Source organism: Pseudophryne corroboree, chromosome 3 (genome assembly GCF_028390025.1).
Source record: "Pseudophryne corroboree isolate aPseCor3 chromosome 3, aPseCor3.hap2, whole genome shotgun sequence".
NCBI lineage: Eukaryota > Metazoa > Chordata > Amphibia > Anura > Myobatrachidae > Pseudophryne > Pseudophryne corroboree.
In genome coordinates this window covers 558332050-558349718 of record NC_086446.1, presented here as the reverse complement: position 1 = coordinate 558349718, position 17669 = coordinate 558332050, and the positions used below count along the sequence as shown (strand labels likewise).

At 46.3% G+C, this 17669-nt stretch overlaps 1 pseudogene; it reads right to left on the bottom strand.

The window, feature by feature from the left end:
* Positions 1-215: 215 nt before the first annotated feature.
* LOC134895561 (5S ribosomal RNA) lies at positions 216-334 on the bottom strand (annotated as a pseudogene).
* Positions 335-17669: the final 17335 nt, after the last annotated feature.

Genomic DNA, 17669 nt, shown 5'->3' with positions numbered 1-17669 from the left:
ATTAATGTTCGACGTTTGTCAAAAGCGAAAATATGAAAATTCTTGTTATCTCTATCAACTTATGATTTGATATACACCTGTATATTCATAAGAGAGATTCAAGAAAAACCGGCTTTTATGTATCCGGACTCCTATCAGATTAGTCAGCTGAGGTAAAAATTCTGCATGGTTTACTTGCAGTGGAATTTGCTGTTCGGCGGAAGGTATGTTCCTTAATACTACAGTACCCAGTATTCCCAGAGGGTCACCCTTTCTGGTACTGACCGGGCCCAATGCTGCTTGGCTTCCAAGATCAGACGAGATCGGACATGTCCAGCATGGTATGACTGTAGAGAGTCAAGTAGATACCTATCAGCATGGGGGATAGCTACTACTTGAGCAAGTTGAGACAAAGTGGTCCAAAGAGTAGTGTTGTCAATGGCCAATTATTCACCCACAAAGCAGTTTTCAGGGGAACCAAAATATTGGTGGGTAAAAAAGGAAAGCCTCAAAGGGGCGGGTGACATTTATTATACAATCTGGTCCAGTGCAGATTCCAAAAACCCCCACCCACTACTGGTTTAAAGCTTACCTGCCACACTTATGGCTTTTAAAGGACAGTCACCAACACAGCTACACAAGTGTGCTTACCTGGTACAAGCTTATGTGCATTGTACAATTCATAAACCAAAACCCCATTGTATATCTAGTTGTATATTAAAGCATTAAGGTGAATGAAACAGCTAAGGAGAGTGCAGGGTTCTCTGCATATGTATAATTGAGTTCGGTGGTCACAGCTAACCATACCCCAGCCTAAGGGTGGGGAGTATGTGAGAGCACACATCTCCTGGGAATGGCGAGTGCAGTGGATTCCCGTATGTATATATGTATTGATATAGTCTCAATACTCGCCACTCCAAAGTATCATATAGCAAACCATCATGCCGATGCCATCAATAAAGCATAAACCTAGCCACATGCAGCCATGGAATAAGAGCAGCACTCTCAACACTTATTTCTAGAAATGAGTGTGGACACCACCCAGTTCTTCAGCAAAGTTTTCGATTTATTTAATCGTCATCAAGCCTGACCACGATTGAATGAATTGAAACGTTGTTGCAGAACTGGGTGGTCTCCACACTCATTTCTAGGAATAAGATGTGAGAGTGCTGCTCTTCTTCCATGGTTATATAGATATGGATGGTATGGTATGGATGTTGTGTCCTGGGGTCAACATGTGCACTATCACACAACAGCCAATTAGCAGCACAGCAGTCCTTGTCCTTTGTATAAGTAACCACAGCTAGTTTATTTGCAGCATAATGATAAATACAACATAAAAGATAAGCCTAGCCTATCAGGCTCTAACTAAACAAAATGAGCCCTTCACTTAAAGCGGAGAGACCTGACGGCCATCAAAACAGTATTAACATAGTTTCTCTATCGTCCTAAGTGGATGCTGGGGTTCCTGAAAAGACCATGGGGAATAGCGGCTCCGCAGGAGACAGGGCACAAAAAAGTAAAGCTTTTACCAGATCAGGTGGTGTGCACTGGCTCCTCCCCCTATGACCCTCCTCCAGACTCCAGTTAGATTTTGTGCCCGAACGAGAAGGGTGCAATCTAGGTGGCTCTCCTAAAGAGCTGCTTAGAGAAAGTTTAGCTTAGGTTTTTTACTTTACAGTGAGTCCTGCTGGCAACAGGATCACTGCAACGAGGGACTTAGGGGAGAAGTAGTGAACTCACCTGCGTGCAGAGTGGATTTGCTGCTTGGCTACTGGACACTAGCTCCAGAGGGACGATCACAGGTACAGCCTGGATGGTCACCGGAGCCGCGCCGCCGGCCCCCTTGCAGACGCTGAAGAGAGAAGAGGTCCAAAATCGGCGGCTGAAGACTCCTGAGTCTTCATAAAGGTAGCGCACAGCACTGCAGCTGTGCGCCATTTTCCTCTCAGCACACTTCACACAACAGTCACTGAGGGTGCAGAGCGCTGGGGGGGGCGCTCTGAGAGGCAAATAAAAACCTTATTAGAGGCAAAAAATACCTCACATATAGCCCACAGAGGCTATATGGAGATATTTAACCCCTGCCTAACTTCAAAAATAGCGGGAGACGAGCCCGCCGAAAAAGGGGCGGGGCCTATCTCCTCAGCACACAGCGCCATTTTCTCTCACAGAAAAGCTGGAGAGAAGGCTCCCAGGCTCTCCCCTGCACTGCACTACAGAAACAGGGTTAAAACAGAGAGGGGGGGCACTGATTTTGGCGATATTGTATATATATAAAAGATGCTATAAGGGAGAAACACTTATATAAGGTAGTCCCTATATAATTATAGCGTTTTTGGTGTGTGCTGGCAGACTCTCCCTCTGTCTCCCCAAAGGGCTAGTGGGTCCTGTCCTCTGTCAGAGCATTCCCGGTGTGTGTGCTGTGTGTCGGTACGTGTGTGTCGACATGTATGAGGACGATGTTGGTGAGGAGGCGGAGAAATTGCCTGTAATGGTGATGTCACTCTCTAGGGAGTCGACACCGGAATGGATGGCTTATTTAGAGAATTACGTGAGAATGTCAACACGCTGCAAGGTCGGTTGACGACATGAGACGGCCGACAATCTATTAGGACCGGTCCAGGCGTCTCAGAAACACCGTCAGGGGTTTTTAAAAAAAAAAAAAAAAAACGCCCATTTACCTCAGTCGGTCGACACAGACACAGACACGGACACTGAATACAGTGTCGACGGTGAATAAACAAACGTATTTCTCATTAGGGCCACACGTTAAGGGCAATGAAGGAGGTGTTACGTGTTTCTGATACTACAAGTACCACAAGAAAGGGTATTATGTGGGAGTGAAAAAACTACCTGTAGTTTTTCCTGAATCAGATAAAAAATAAAATGAAGTGTGTGATGATGCGTAGGGTTACCCCGATAGCAAATATTGGCGTTATACCCTTTCCCGCCAGAAATTAGGGTACGTTGGGAAACACCCCTTAGGGTGATAAGGCGCTCACACGCTTATCAAGTGGCGTTACCGTCTCCAGATACGGCCGCCCTCAAGGAGCCAGCTGATAGGAAGCTGGAAAAATATCCTAAAAAGTATATACACACATACGGTGGTTATACTGCGACCAGCGATCGCCATCAGCCTGGAGATGCAGTGCTGGGTTGGCTTGGTCGGATTCCCTGACTGAAAATATTTTATTCATGTACAGCATTTAATAGGATGCATTCTATATATATGTATGTGAGATGCACAGAGGGATATTTGCTCTCTGGCATCAAGATAAGTGCGTTGTCCATATCTCCCAGAAGATGTCAGGGACACGACAGTGGTCAGGTGATACAGATCCCATACGGCAGATGGAAGTATTGCTGTATAAAGGGAAGGAGTTATTTGGGGGTCGGTCCATCGGACCTGGGGACCACAGCAACAGCTGGGAAATCCAACCTTTTTTACCCCAAGTTACATCTCAGCTAAAAAAGACACCGTCTTTTCAGCCTCAATCTTTCCTTTCCCATGAGGGCATGCAGGCAAAAGGCCAGTCATATCTGCCCAGACATAGAGGTAAGGGAAGTAGACTGCAGCAGGCAGCCCTTTCCCAGGAAAAGAAGCCCTCCACCGCGTCTGCCAAGTCCTCAGCATGACGCTGGGGCCGTGCAAGCGGACTCAAGGTGGGGGGGTAGTCTCAAGAGTCTCAGGGCGCAGTGGGATCACTCGCAAGTTGACCCCTAGATCGTACGAGTATTATCCCAGGGGTAAAGATTGGAGAGTCGAGACATCTTCTCCTCGCAGGTTCCTGAAGTCTGCTTTACCAACGGCTCCCTCCGACAGGGAGGCAGCATTGGAAACAATTCACAAGCTGTATATCCAGCAGGTGATAATCAAAGTACCCCTCCTACGACAAGGAAAAGGGTATTATTTTTCCACACTATATTGTGGTACTGAAGCCAGACGGCTTGGTGACACATTGTCTAAATCTAAAATGTTTTGAACACTTACATAAAAGGTTCAAATCGAGATATAGTCACTCAGAGCAGTGATAGCGAACCGGATAAAAGGGGACTATATGGTGTCCCTGGACATCAAGGATTACCTCCATGTCCAAATTTTGTCCTTCTCATCAAGGGTACCTCTGGTTCGTGGTACAGAACTGTCAATATCAGTTTCAGACGATGCCGTTTGAATTATCCACGGCACCCCGGGCCTTTTTACCAAGGTAATGGCCGAAAAGATGTTTCTTCAAAGAAAAAAGGCATCTAAATTATCCCTTACTTGCACGACCTAAAAAGGGCAAGTTCCAGAGAACAGTTGGAGGTCGGAAGAGCACTATCTAAAGTAGTTCTTCGACGGCACGACTGGATTCTAAATATTCCAAGAATCGCAGCTGTTTTCCGACGATACGTCTGCTGTTCCTAGGGATGATTCTGGACACGGTTCAGAAAAAGGTTTTTCTTCCCGAGGAAAAAGCCAAGGAGTTATCCGACCTGTCAGGAACCTCCTAAAACCAGGAAAGGTGTCTGTACATCAATGCACAAGAGTCCTGGGAAAAATGGTGGCTTTTTACGAAGCAATTCCATTCGGCAGATTCCATGCAAGAATTTTCCAAAGGGATCTGTTGGACAAATGGTCAGGGTCGCATCCTCAGATGCACCTGCGAATAACCCTGTCGCCAAGGACAAGGGTATATCTTCTGTGGTGGTTGCAAAAGGCTCATCTATTGGAGGGCCGCAGATTCGGCATACAGGATTTGATCCTGGTGACCACGGACGCCAGCCTGAGAGGTTGGGGAGCAGTCACACAAGGAAGAAACTTCCAGGGGGTATGGACGAACCTGGAAAAGTCTCTTCACATAAACATTCTGGTACTAAGAGCAATCTAAAATGCTCTAAGCCAGGCGGAACCACTCCTGCAAGGAAAACCGGTGTTGATTCAGTCGGACAACATCACGGCGGTCGCCCATGTAAACAGACAGGGCGGCACAAGAAGCAGGAGTGCAATGGCAGAAGCTACCAAGATTCTTCGCTGGGCGGAGAATCACGTAATAGCACTGTCAGCAGTGTTCTTCCCGGGCGTGGACAACTGGGAAGCAGACTTCCTCAGCAGACACGATATTCACCCGGGAGAGGGGGGTCTTCATCCAGAAGTCTTCCACATGCTAGTAAACTGTTGGGAAAGACCAATGGTAGACATGATGGCGTCTCGCCTCAACAAGAAACTGGACAAGTATTGCGCCAGGTCAAGAGATCCACAGGCAATAGCTGTGGACGCACTGGTAACACCTTGGGTGTACAAATCAGTATATGTGTTTCCTCCTCTGCCTCTCATACCAAAGGTATTGAAGATTATACGGTGAGGAGGAGTAAGAACAATACTAGTGGCTCCGGATTGGCCAAGAAGGACTTGGTACCCGGAACTTCAAGAGTTGGTCACGGACGACCCGTGCCCTCTACTTCTGAGAAGGGACCTGCTACAACAGGGTCCCTGTCTCTTTCAAGACTTACCGCGGCTGCGTTTGACGGCATGGCGGTTGAACGCCAGATCCTAAAAGGGAAAGGCATTCCAGAAGAAGTCATTCCTACCTTGATTAAGGCAAGGAAGGAAGTCACCGCGAAACATTATCACCGCATTTGGCGAAAATATGTCGCGTGGTGCGAGGATCGGAGTGTTCCGACGGAGGAATTTCAACTGGGTCGTTTCCTACATTTCCTACAATCAGGATTGTCTATGGGTCTCAAATTGAGATCTATTAAGGTTCAAATTTCGGCCCTGTCAATATTCTTCCAAAAAGAATTGGCCTCAGTTCCTGAGGTACAGACTTTTGTTAAAGGAGTACTGCATATACAGCCTCCTGTGGTGCCTCCGGTGGCACCGTGGGATCTAAATGTAATTTTAGATTTCCTCAAATCCCATTGGTTTGAACCATTGAAAAAGGTGGATTTTAAATATCTCACATGGAAAGTGACTATGTTACTGGCCCTGGCTTCCGCCAGGAGAGTATCTGAATTGGCGGCTTTATCTTATAAAAGCCCTTATCTAATCTTCCATTCGGATAGGGCAGAACTGAGGACTCGTCCGCATTTTCTCCCTAAGGTGGTATCAGCGTTTCACCTGAACCAACCTATTGTGGTGCCTGCGGCCACTGGCGACTTGGAGGACTCCAAGTTGTTGGACGTTGTCAGAGCCTTAAAAATATACATTTCAAGGACGGCTGAAGTCAGAAAATCTGACTCGCTGTTGATACTATATGCACCCAACAAGTTGGGTGCCCCTGCTTCTAAGCAGACGATTGCTCGTTGGATTTGTAACACAATTCAACTTGCTCATTCTGTGGCAGGCCTGCCACAGCCTAAATCTGTTAAGGCCCATTCCACAAGGAAGGTGGGCTCATCTTGGGCGGCTGCCCGAGGGGTCTCGGCATTACAATTCTGCCGAGCAGCTACGTGGTCGGGGGAAAACACGTTTGTAAAATTCTACAAATTTGATACCCTGGCAAAAGAGGACTTGGAATTCTCTCATTCGGTGCTGCAGAGTCATCCGCACTCTCCCGCCCGTTTGGGAGCTTTGGTATAATCCCCATGGTCTTTTCAGGAACCCCAGCATCCACTTAGGACGATAGAGAAAATAAGAATTTACTTACCGATAATTCTATTTCTCGGAGTCCGTAGTGGATGCTGGGCGCCCATCCCAAGTGCGGATTATCTGCAATACTGTACATAGTTATTGTTAACAAATTCGGGTTATATTGTTAAGGAGCCATCTTTAAGAGGCTCTTTCTGTTATCATACTGTTAACTGGGTTTATTATCATACTGTTAACTGGGTTTAGATCACAAGTTGTACGGTGTGATTGGTGTGGCTGGTATGAGTCTTACCCGGGATTCAAATTGCCTCCCTTATTGTGTACGCTCGTCCGGGCACAGTACCTAACTGGAGTCTGGAGGAGGGTCATAGGGGGAGGAGCCAGTGCACACCACCTGATCTGGTAAAAGCTTTACTTTTTTGTGCCCTGTCTCCTGCGGAGCCGCTATTCCCCATGGTCTTTTCAGGAACCCCAGCATCCACTACGGACTCCGAGAAATAGAATTATCGGTAAGTAAATTCTTATTATTTACTGCCAGTAATCACAGTGTTTCTCAACAGTCTTGCTGTCTGTTCCCCAGGCAGTGAGAGACTTGCGACACACTGAATAGCAGCCTTTTACTGGTGTTCTGACAATCAGTGTTGCCAATTAGCTTCTGCCCATCAGGCAGAAGTCATGATCCTAGGATCACATCCACAACTTTTACTGTGCTTTTATCACAGTATTTATCACTGTATTGTATTTATAATGGGTGCAGTGTGTGCAGTGCACATGGGTCACTGAGTCCAGGGGCCCCACACAACATTCCCTGCACCCATTTCTTTAATACTCAACTCTCCAGAGTCCCACAACAGGGGCAGCAAGAGCACAAATTATTACTGAGAAAATGACGCTGCAGCCATTTTCCCAGCATTTTGCGCATGTGCAGTAGAGAAATCACCAGGAAAATGGCCACCACGCCATTTTTCCTCTACAGCGCTGCTGGCTAGAAAGGAGGGTACCTTGATGGAGGAGGCTGCACTCCGGTAACTCCCAAAATTCAAACTGACACAGTCCTGCAATCCAGATTTTAATCAGTACATCAGCAGGGAGATCTCTGATGATAGATGAATAAAATCTGAAACATTGGATTACAGGACTGTGGGCCTGATTCAAATTAGTATACAAACCCGATAGTTTACATACAAATCTGATGTTTTGGGATCCGCACAAGCGCAGGAGCTATTCTGTGCACGTACAGCCCTGCAGTCCCCTCCTTAGCCGCAGTATGAGTGACTGTGCACATTCGGTCCCGTTTTGTAGGTGTCCAGGGTCTGCTCTGCCGGATTTAGACGTCTTGGGCCCGGCAGAGGTATTCTGACAGCCAATTTCAGCCTACTCAGATTGGCCGGGAGCAGTGACCATCGCGACCGCAAAGGTGATCATATGCTGCAAATTTTTGGAAGCCCAATGAGTGCCACTTTGTTGCCTGTCTGTCTGTCTGTCTGTCTGTCTGTCTGTCTGTCTGTCTGTCTATCTATCTATCTATCTATCTATCTATCTATCTATCTATCTATCTATCTATCTATCCACAAATCTTGATAAATGTATACTGTACCCTGCTTGTCAGTGATTTCTGTTACATACGGTTGAGTATATAAGTACGTACGTACGTACGTACGTACGTACGTACGTACGTACGATAGAAATCAGAACCTTATTATTTTATTATGAGTTAAAAGCTTATAGAAATAATGAGGCATTTTAGTTTTGTTGAGTTGCTGTTTAGCAACTGTATATTTGAAAGCAGCAACAGATTTGTGGACCACAGGAATTATTTAGAATGGACGTAACCCTTCAGGTAGCAGGTTTCGGTCATGGGTGGGTAATTCAGACCTGATCGTAACAGCAAATTTGTTAGCAGTTGGGCAAAACCATGGGGGTAATTCTGAGTTGATCGCAGCAGGAATTTTGGGAGTCATTCCGAGTTGTTCGCTCGTTGCCGCAACGAAGCGATTAAGGCGAAAATGCGCATGCGCATGGTACGCAGTGCGCATGAGCTAAGTAAATTAGCACAAAACTTAGTAGATTTACTCATGTCCGAACGAAGAATTTTCATCGTTGAAGTGATCGGAGTGTGATTGACAGGAAGTGGGTGTTTTTGGGTGGAAACTGACCGTTTTCTGGGAGTGTGCGGAAAAACGCAGGCGTGCCAGGATAAAACGCAGGAGTGTCTGGAGAAACGGGGGAGTGGCTGGCTGAACGCAGGGTGTGTTTGTGACGTCAAACCAGGAACGAAACGGGCTGAGCTGATCGCAGTGTAGAAGTAAGTCTCGAGCTACTCAGAAACTGCTAAGAATTTTCTATTCGCTATTCTGCTAATCTTTCGTTCGCAATTCTGCTAAGCTAAGATACATTCCCAGAGGGCGGTGGCCTAGCGTGTGCAATGCTGCTAAAATCTGCTAGCGAGCGAACAACTCGGAATGACCCCCTTTGTTAGCAGTTGGGCAAAACCATGGCCCTCATTCCGAGTTGATCGGTCGCAAGGCGAATTTAGCAGAGTTACACACGCTAAGCCGCCGCCTACTGGGAGTGAATCTTAGCTTCTTAAAATTGCGACCGATGTTTTCGCAATATTGCGATTACTAACTACTTAGCAGTTTCAGAGTAGCTCCAGACTTACTCTGCCTGTGCGATCAGTTCAGTGCTTGTCGTTCCTGGTTGACGTCACAAACACACCCAGCGTTCGCCCAGGCACTCCCACCGTTTCTCCGGCCACTCCTGCGTTTTTTCCGGAAACGGTAGCGTTTTCAGCCACACGCCCCTGAAACGCCGTGTTTCCGCCCAGTAACACCCATTTCCTGTCAATCACATTACGATCGCCGGAGCGAAGAAAAAGCCGTGAGTAAAAATACTTTCTTCATAGTAAAGTTACTTGGCGCAGTCGCAGTGCGAACATTGCGCATGCGTACTAAGCGGATTTTCACTGCGATGCGATGAAAAATACCGAGCGAACAACTCGGAATGAGGGCCCATGTGCACTGCAGGGGAGGCATATATAACATGTGCAAATAGAGTTAGATTTGGGTGGGGTGTGTTCAATCTGAAAATAAGAATTTACTTACCGATAATTCTATTTCTCGGAGTCCGTAGTGGATGCTGGGGTTCCTGAAAGGACCATGGGGAATAGCGGCTCCGCAGGAGACAGGGCACAAAAAGTAAAGCTTTACGATCAGGTGGTGTGTACTGGCTCCTCCCCCTATGACCCTCCTCCAAGCCTCAGTTAGGTACTGTGCCCGGACGAGCGTACACAATAAGGAAGGATTTTGAATCCCGGGTAAGACTCATACCAGCCACACCAATCACACTGTACAACCTGTGATCTGAACCCAGTTAACAGTATGATAACAGCGGAGCCTCTGAAAAGATGGCTCACAACAATAATAACCCGATTTTTGTAACTATGTACAAGTATTGCAGACAATCCGCACTTGGGATGGGCGCCCAGCATCCACTACGGACTCCGAGAAATAGAATTATCGGTAAGTAAATTCTTATTTTCTCTATCGTCCTAGTGGATGCTGGGGTTCCTGAAAGGACCATGGGGATAATACCAAAGCTCCCAAACGGGCGGGAGAGTGCGGATGACTCTGCAGCACCGAATGAGAGAACTCCAGGTCCTCCTTAGCCAGGGTATCAAATTTGTAGGATTTTACAAACGTGTTTGCCCCTGACTAAATAACCGCTCGGCAAAGTTGTAAAGCCGAGACCCCTCGGGCAGCCGCCCAAGATGAGCCCACCTTCCTTGTGGAATGGGCATTTACATATTTTGGCTGTGGCAGGCCTGCCACAGAATGTGCAAGCTGAATTGTATTACACATCCAACTAGCAATAGTCTGCTTAGAAGCAAGAGCACCCAGTTTGTTGGGTGCATACAGGATAACAGCAAGTCAGTTTTCCTGACTCCAGCCGTCCTGGAACATATTTTCAGGGCCCTGACAACATCTAGCAACTTGGAGTCCTCCAAGTCCCTAGTAGGTGCAAGGCACCACAATAAGCTGGTTCAGGTGAAACACTGACACCACCTTAGGGAGAGAACTGGGGACGAGTCCGCAGCTCTGCCCTGTCCGAATGGACAAACAGATATGGGCTTTTTTGAGAAAAAACCACCAATTTGACACTCGCCTGGTCCAGGCCAGGGCCAAGAGCATGGTCATTTTTCATGTGAGATGCTTCAAATCCACAGATTTGACTGGTTTTAAATAGAGATGAGCGCCTGAAATTTTTCGGGTTTTGTGTTTTGGTTTTGGGTTCGGTTCCGCGGCCGTGTTTTGGGTTCGACCGCGTTTTGGCAAAACCTCACCGAATTTTTTTTGTCGGATTCGGGTGTGTTTTGGATTCGGGTGGTTTTTTCAAAAAACCCTAAAAAACATCTTAAAACATTGAATTTGGGGGTCATTTTGATCCCATAGTATTATTAACCTCAATAACCATAATTAACACTCATTTTCAGTAGAGATGAGCGCCTGAAATTTTTCGGGTTTTGTGTTTTGGTTTTGGGTTCGGTTCCGCGGCCGTGTTTTGGGTTCGAACGCGTTTTGGCAAAACCTCACCGAATTATTTTTGTCGGATTCGGGTGTGTTTTGGATTCGGGTGTTTTTTTCAAAAAACACTAAAAAACAGCTTAAATCATAGAATTTGGGGGTCATTTTGATCCCAAAGTATTATTAACCTCAAAAACCATAATTTACACTCATTTTCAGTCTATTCTGAATACCTCACACCTCACAATATTATTTTTAGTCCTAAAATTTGCACAGAGGTCGCTGAATGACTAAGCTAAGCGACCCTAGTGGCCGACACAAACACCTGGCCCATCTAGGAGTGGCACTGCAGTGTCACGCAGGATGGCCCTTCCAAAAAACACTCCCCAAACAGCACATGACGCAAAGAAGAAAAAAAGAGGCGCAATGAGGTAGCTGTGTGAGTAAGCTAAGCGACCCTAGTGGCCGACACAAACACCTGGCCCATCTTGGAGTGGCACTGCAGTGTCACGCAGGATGGCCCTTCCAAAAAACACTCCCCAAACAGCACATGACGCAAAGAAGAAAAAAAGAGGCGCAATGAGGTAGCTGTGTGAGTAAGATAAGCGACCCTAGTGGCCGACACAAACACCTGGCCCATCTAGGAGTGGCACTGCAGTGTCACGCAGGATGGCCCTTCCAAAAAACCCTCCCCAAACAGCACATGACGCAAAGAAAAAAAGAGGCGCAATGAGGTAGCTGACTGTGTGAGTAAGATTAGCGACCCTAGTGGCCGACACAAACACCGGGCCCATCTAGGAGTGGCACTGCAGTATGTATGTATAAAGAAAGAAAAAAAAACCACGGTTAGGTGGTATATACAATTATGGACGGGCTGCCGAGTGCCGACACAGAGGTAGCCACAGCCGTGAACTACCGCACTGTACTGTGTCTGCTGCTAATATATAGACTGGTTGATAAAGAGATAGTATACTCGTAACTAGTATGTATGTATAAAGAATGAAAAAAAAACCACGGTTAGGTCACTGGTATATACAATTATGGACGGGCTGCCGAGTGCCGACACAGAGGTAGCCACAGCCGTGAACTACCGCACTGTACACTGGTTGATAAAGAGATAGTAGTATACTCGTAACAACTAGTATGACGACGGTATAAAGAATGAAAAAAAAACCACGGTTAGGTGGTATATAATACAACTATGGTTGGACGGACTGCCTGCCGAGTGCCGACACAGAGGTAGCCACAGCCGTGAACTACCGCACTGTACACTGGTTGATAAAGAGATAGTAGTATACTCGTAACAACTAGTATGACGACGGTATAAAGAATGAAAAAAAAACCACGGTTAGGTGGTATATAATACAATTATGGTTGGACGGACTGCCTGCCGAGTGCCGACACAGAGGTAGCCACAGCCGTGAACTACCGCACTGTACACTGGTTGATAAAGAGATAGTAGTATACTCGTAACAACTAGTATGACGACGGTATAAAGAACGAAAAAAAAACCACGGTTAGGTGGTATATATTATAATACAATTATGGATGGACGGACTGCCTGCCGAGTTCCGACACAGAGGTAGCCACAGCCGTGAACTACCGCACTGTACACTGGTTGATAAAGAGATAGTAGTATACTCGTAACAACTAGTATGACGACGGTATAAAGAACGAAAAAAAAAACACGGTTAGGTGGTATATATTATAATACAATTATGGATGGACGGACTGCCTGCCGAGTTCCGACACAGAGGTAGCCACAGCCGTGAACTACCGCACTGTACACTGGTTGATAAAGAGATAGTAGTATACTCGTAACAACTAGTATGACTGACTATGACGGTATAAAGAATGAAAAAAAAACCACGGTTAGGTGGTATATATTATAATAATACAATTATGGATGGACGGACTGCCTGCCGAGTTCCGACACAGAGGTAGCCACAGCCGTGAACTACCGCACTGTACACTGGTTGATAAAGAGATAGTAGTATACTCGTAACAACTAGTATGACTGACTATGACGGTATAAAGAATGAAAAAAAAACCACGGTTAGGTGGTATATATTATAATACAATTATGGATGGACGGACTGCCTGCCGACTGCCGACACAGAGGTAGCCACAGCCGTGAACTACCGCACTGTACACTGGTTGATAAAGAGATAGTAGTATACTCGTAACAACTAGTATGACACTATGACGGTATAAAGAATGAAAAAAAAACCACGGTTAGGTGGTATATATTATAATACAATTATGGATGGACGGACTGCCTGCCGACTGCCGACACAGAGGTAGCCACAGCCGTGAACTACCGCACTGTACACTGGTTGATAAAGAGATAGTAGTATACTCGTAACAATTAGGATGACACTATGACGGTATAAAGAATGAAAAAAAAACCACGGTTAGGTGGTAGGTATATAATAATAAATAATACAATTCTGGTCGGACGGACTGCCTGCCGTGTGCCGACACAGAGGTAGCCACAGCCGTGAACTACCGCACTGTACACTGGTTGATAAAGAGATAGTAGTATACTCGTAACAATTAGGATGACACTATGACGGTATAAAGAATGAAAAAAAAACCACGGTTAGGTGGTAGGTATATAATAATAAATAATACAATTCTGGTCGGACGGACTGCCTGCCGTGTGCCGACACAGAGGTAGCCACAGCCGTGAACTACCGCACTGTACTGTGTCTGCTGCTAATATAGACTGGTTGATATTTAAAGAGATATTAGTAGTATACAACAATACTATACTGGTGGTCAGGCACTGGTCACCACTCCTGCAGCAAAAGTGTGCACTGTTAATTAATATAATTGTACTCCTGGCTCCTGCTAACAACCTGCAGTGCTCCCCAGTCTCCCCCACAATTAATTATAAGCTTTTAATTTATACATTGATGACTGTGCAGCACACTGGGCTGAGCTGAGTGCACACAGACTGAGTCACACTGTGTGACTGACTGTGCTGTGTATCGTTTTTTTTTTCAGGCAGAGAACGGATATAGCAGAGAGAAGTGAACGGATATATTATATTAAATAAAAGTTAACTAGCAACTGCACTGGTCACTGACTGTGGTAAACTAACTCTGTCTGCGACTCTGCACAATCTCTCTCTATCTAATCTATCTATCTCTATTCTAATGGAGAGGACGCCAGACACGTCCTCTCCCTATCAATCTCAATGCACGAGTGAAAATGGCGGCGACGCGCGGCTCCTTATATAGAATCCGAGTCTCGCGATAGAATCCGAGCCTCGCGAGAATCCGACAGCGTCATGATGACGTTCGGGCGCGCTCGGGTTAACCGAGCAAGGCGGGAAGATCCGAGTCGCTCGGACCCGTGGAAAAAAAAGTGAAGTTCGTGCGGGTTCGGATTCAAAGAAACCGAACCCGCTCATCTCTAATTTTCAGTCTATTCTGAACACCTTACACCTCACAATATTATTTTTAGTCCTAAAATTTGCACCGAGGTCGCTGGATGACTAAGCTCAGCGACCCTAGTGGCCGACACAAACACCGGGCCCATCTAGGAGTGGCACTGCAGTGTCACGCAGGATGTCCCTTCCAAAAAACCCTCCCCAAACAGCACATGACGCAAAGAAAAAAAGAGGCGCAATGAGGTAGCTGTGTGAGTAAGATTAGCGACCCTAGTGGCCGACACAAACACCGGGCCCATCTAGGAGTGGCACTGCAGTGTCACGCAGGATGTCCCTTCCAAAAAACCCTCCCCAAACAGCACATGACGCAAAGAAAAAAAGAGGCGCAATGAGGTAGCTGACTGTGTGAGAAAGATAAGCGACCCTAGTGGCCGACACAAACACCGGGCCCATCTAGGAGTGGCACTGCAGTGTCACGCAGGATGTCCCTTCCAAAAAACCCTCCCCAAACAGCACATGACGCAAAGAAAAAAAGAGGCGCAATGAGGTAGCTGTGTGAGTAAGATTAGCGACCCTAGTGGCCGACACAAACACCTGGCCCATCTAGGAGTGGCACTGCAGTGTCACGCAGGATGTCCCTTCCAAAAAACCCTCCCCAAACAGCACATGACGCAAAGAAAAAAAGAGGCGCAATGAGGTAGCTGACTGTGTGAGAAAGATAAGCGACCCTAGTGGCCGACACAAACACCGGGCCCATCTAGGAGTGGCACTGCAGTGTCACGCAGGATGTCCCTTCCAAAAAACCCTCCCCAAACAGCACATGACGCAAAGAAAAAAAGAGGCGCAATGAGGTAGCTGACTGTGTGAGAAAGATAAGCGACCCTAGTGGCCGACACAAACACCGGGCCCATCTAGGAGTGGCACTGCAGTGTCACGCAGGATGTCCCTTCCAAAAAACCCTCCCCAAACAGCACATGACGCAAAGAAAAATAAAAGAAAAAAGAGGTGCAAGATGGAATTGTCCTTGGGCCCTTCCCACCCACCCTTATGTTGTATAAACAAAACAGGACATGCACACTTTAACCAACCCATCATTTCAGTGACAGGGTCTGCCACACGACTGTGACTGAAATGACGGGTTGGTTTGGACCCCCACCAAAAAAGAAGCAATTAATCTCTCCTTGCACAAACTGGCTCTACAGAGGCAAGATGTCCACCTCATCATCATCCTCCGATATATCACCGTGTACATCCCCCTCCTCACAGATTATCAATTCGTCCCCACTGGAATCCACCATGTCAGCTCCCTGTGTACTTTGTGGAGGCAATTGCTGCTGGTCAATGTCTCCGCGGAGGAATTGATTATAATTCATTTTAATGAACATCATCTTCTCCACATTTTCTGGATGTAACCTCGTACGCCGATTGCTGACAAGGTGAGCGGCGGCACTAAACACTCTTTCGGAGTACACACTTGTGGGAGGGCAACTTAGGTAGAATAAAGCCAGTTTGTGCAAGGGCCTCCAAATTGCCTCTTTTTCCTGCCAGTATAAGTACGGACTGTGTGACGTGCCTACTTGGATGCGGTCACTCATATAATCCTCCACCATTCTATCAATGGTGAGAGAATCATATGCAGTGACAGTAGACGACATGTCCGTAATGGTTGTCAGGTCCTTCAGTCCGGACCAGATGTCAGCATCAGCAGTCGCTCCAGACTGCCCTGCATCACCGCCAGCGGGTGGGCTCGGAATTCGTATTTGGGATTTCGAAGAATGCACAGTTCTTTGCTGTGCTGCTTTTGCCAGCTTGAGTCTTTTCATTTTTCTAGCGAGAGGCTGAGTGCTTCCATCCTCATGTGAAGCTGAACCACTAGCCATGAACATAGGCCAGGGCCTCAGCCGTTCCTTGCCACTCCGTGTGGTAAATGGCATATTGGCAAGTTTACGCTTCTCCTCCGACAATTTTATTTTAGGTTTTGGAGTCCTTTTTTTTCTGATATTTGGTGTTTTGGATTTGACATGCTCTGTACTATGACATTGGGCATCGGCCTTGGCAGACGACGTTGCTGGCATTTCATCGTCTCGGCCATGACTAGTGGCAGCAGCTTCAGCACGAGGTGGAAGTGGATCTTGATCTTTCCCTAATTTTGGAACCTCAACTTTTTTGTTCTCCATATTTTATAGGCAGAACTAAAAGGCACCTCAGGTAAACAATGGAGATGGATGGATTGGATACTAGTATACAATTATGGACGGACTGCCACGGTTAGGTGGTATAAAAAAACCACGGTTAGGTGGTATATAATACAATTATGGATGGACGGACTGCCTGCCGAGTTCCGACACAGAGGTAGCCACAGCCGTGAACTACCGCACTGTACACTGGTTGATAAAGAGATAGTAGTATACTCGTAACAACTAGTATGACACTATGACGACGGTATAAAGAATGAAAAAAAAACCACGGTTAGGTGGTATATATTATAATAATAATACAATTATGGATGGACGGACTGCCTGCCGACTGCCGACACAGAGGTAGCCACAGCCGTGAACTACCGCACTGTACACTGGTTGATAAAGAGATAGTAGTATACTCGTAACAACTAGTATGACACTATGACGACGGTATAAAGAATGAAAAAAAAACCACGGTTAGGTGTTATATATTATAATAATAATACAATTATGGATGGACGGACTGCCTGCCGACTGCCGACACAGAGGTAGCCACAGCCGTGAACTACCGCACTGTACACTGGTTGATAAAGAGATAGTAGTATACTCGTAACAACTAGTATGACACTATGACGACGGTATAAAGAATGAAAAAAAAACCACGGTTAGGTGGTATATATTATAATAATAATACAATTATGGATGGACGGACTGCCTGCCGACTGCCGACACAGAGGTAGCCACAGCCGTGAACTACCGCACTGTACACTGGTTGATAAAGAGATAGTAGTATACTCGTAACAACTAGTATGACACTATGACGACGGTATAAAGAATGAAAAAAAAACCACGGTTAGGTGGTATATATTATAATAATAATACAATTATGGATGGACGGACTGCCTGCCGAGTTCCGACACAGAGGTAGCCACAGCCGTGAACTACCGCACTGTACACTGGTTGATAAAGAGATAGTAGTATACTCGTAACAACTAGTATGACACTATGACGACGGT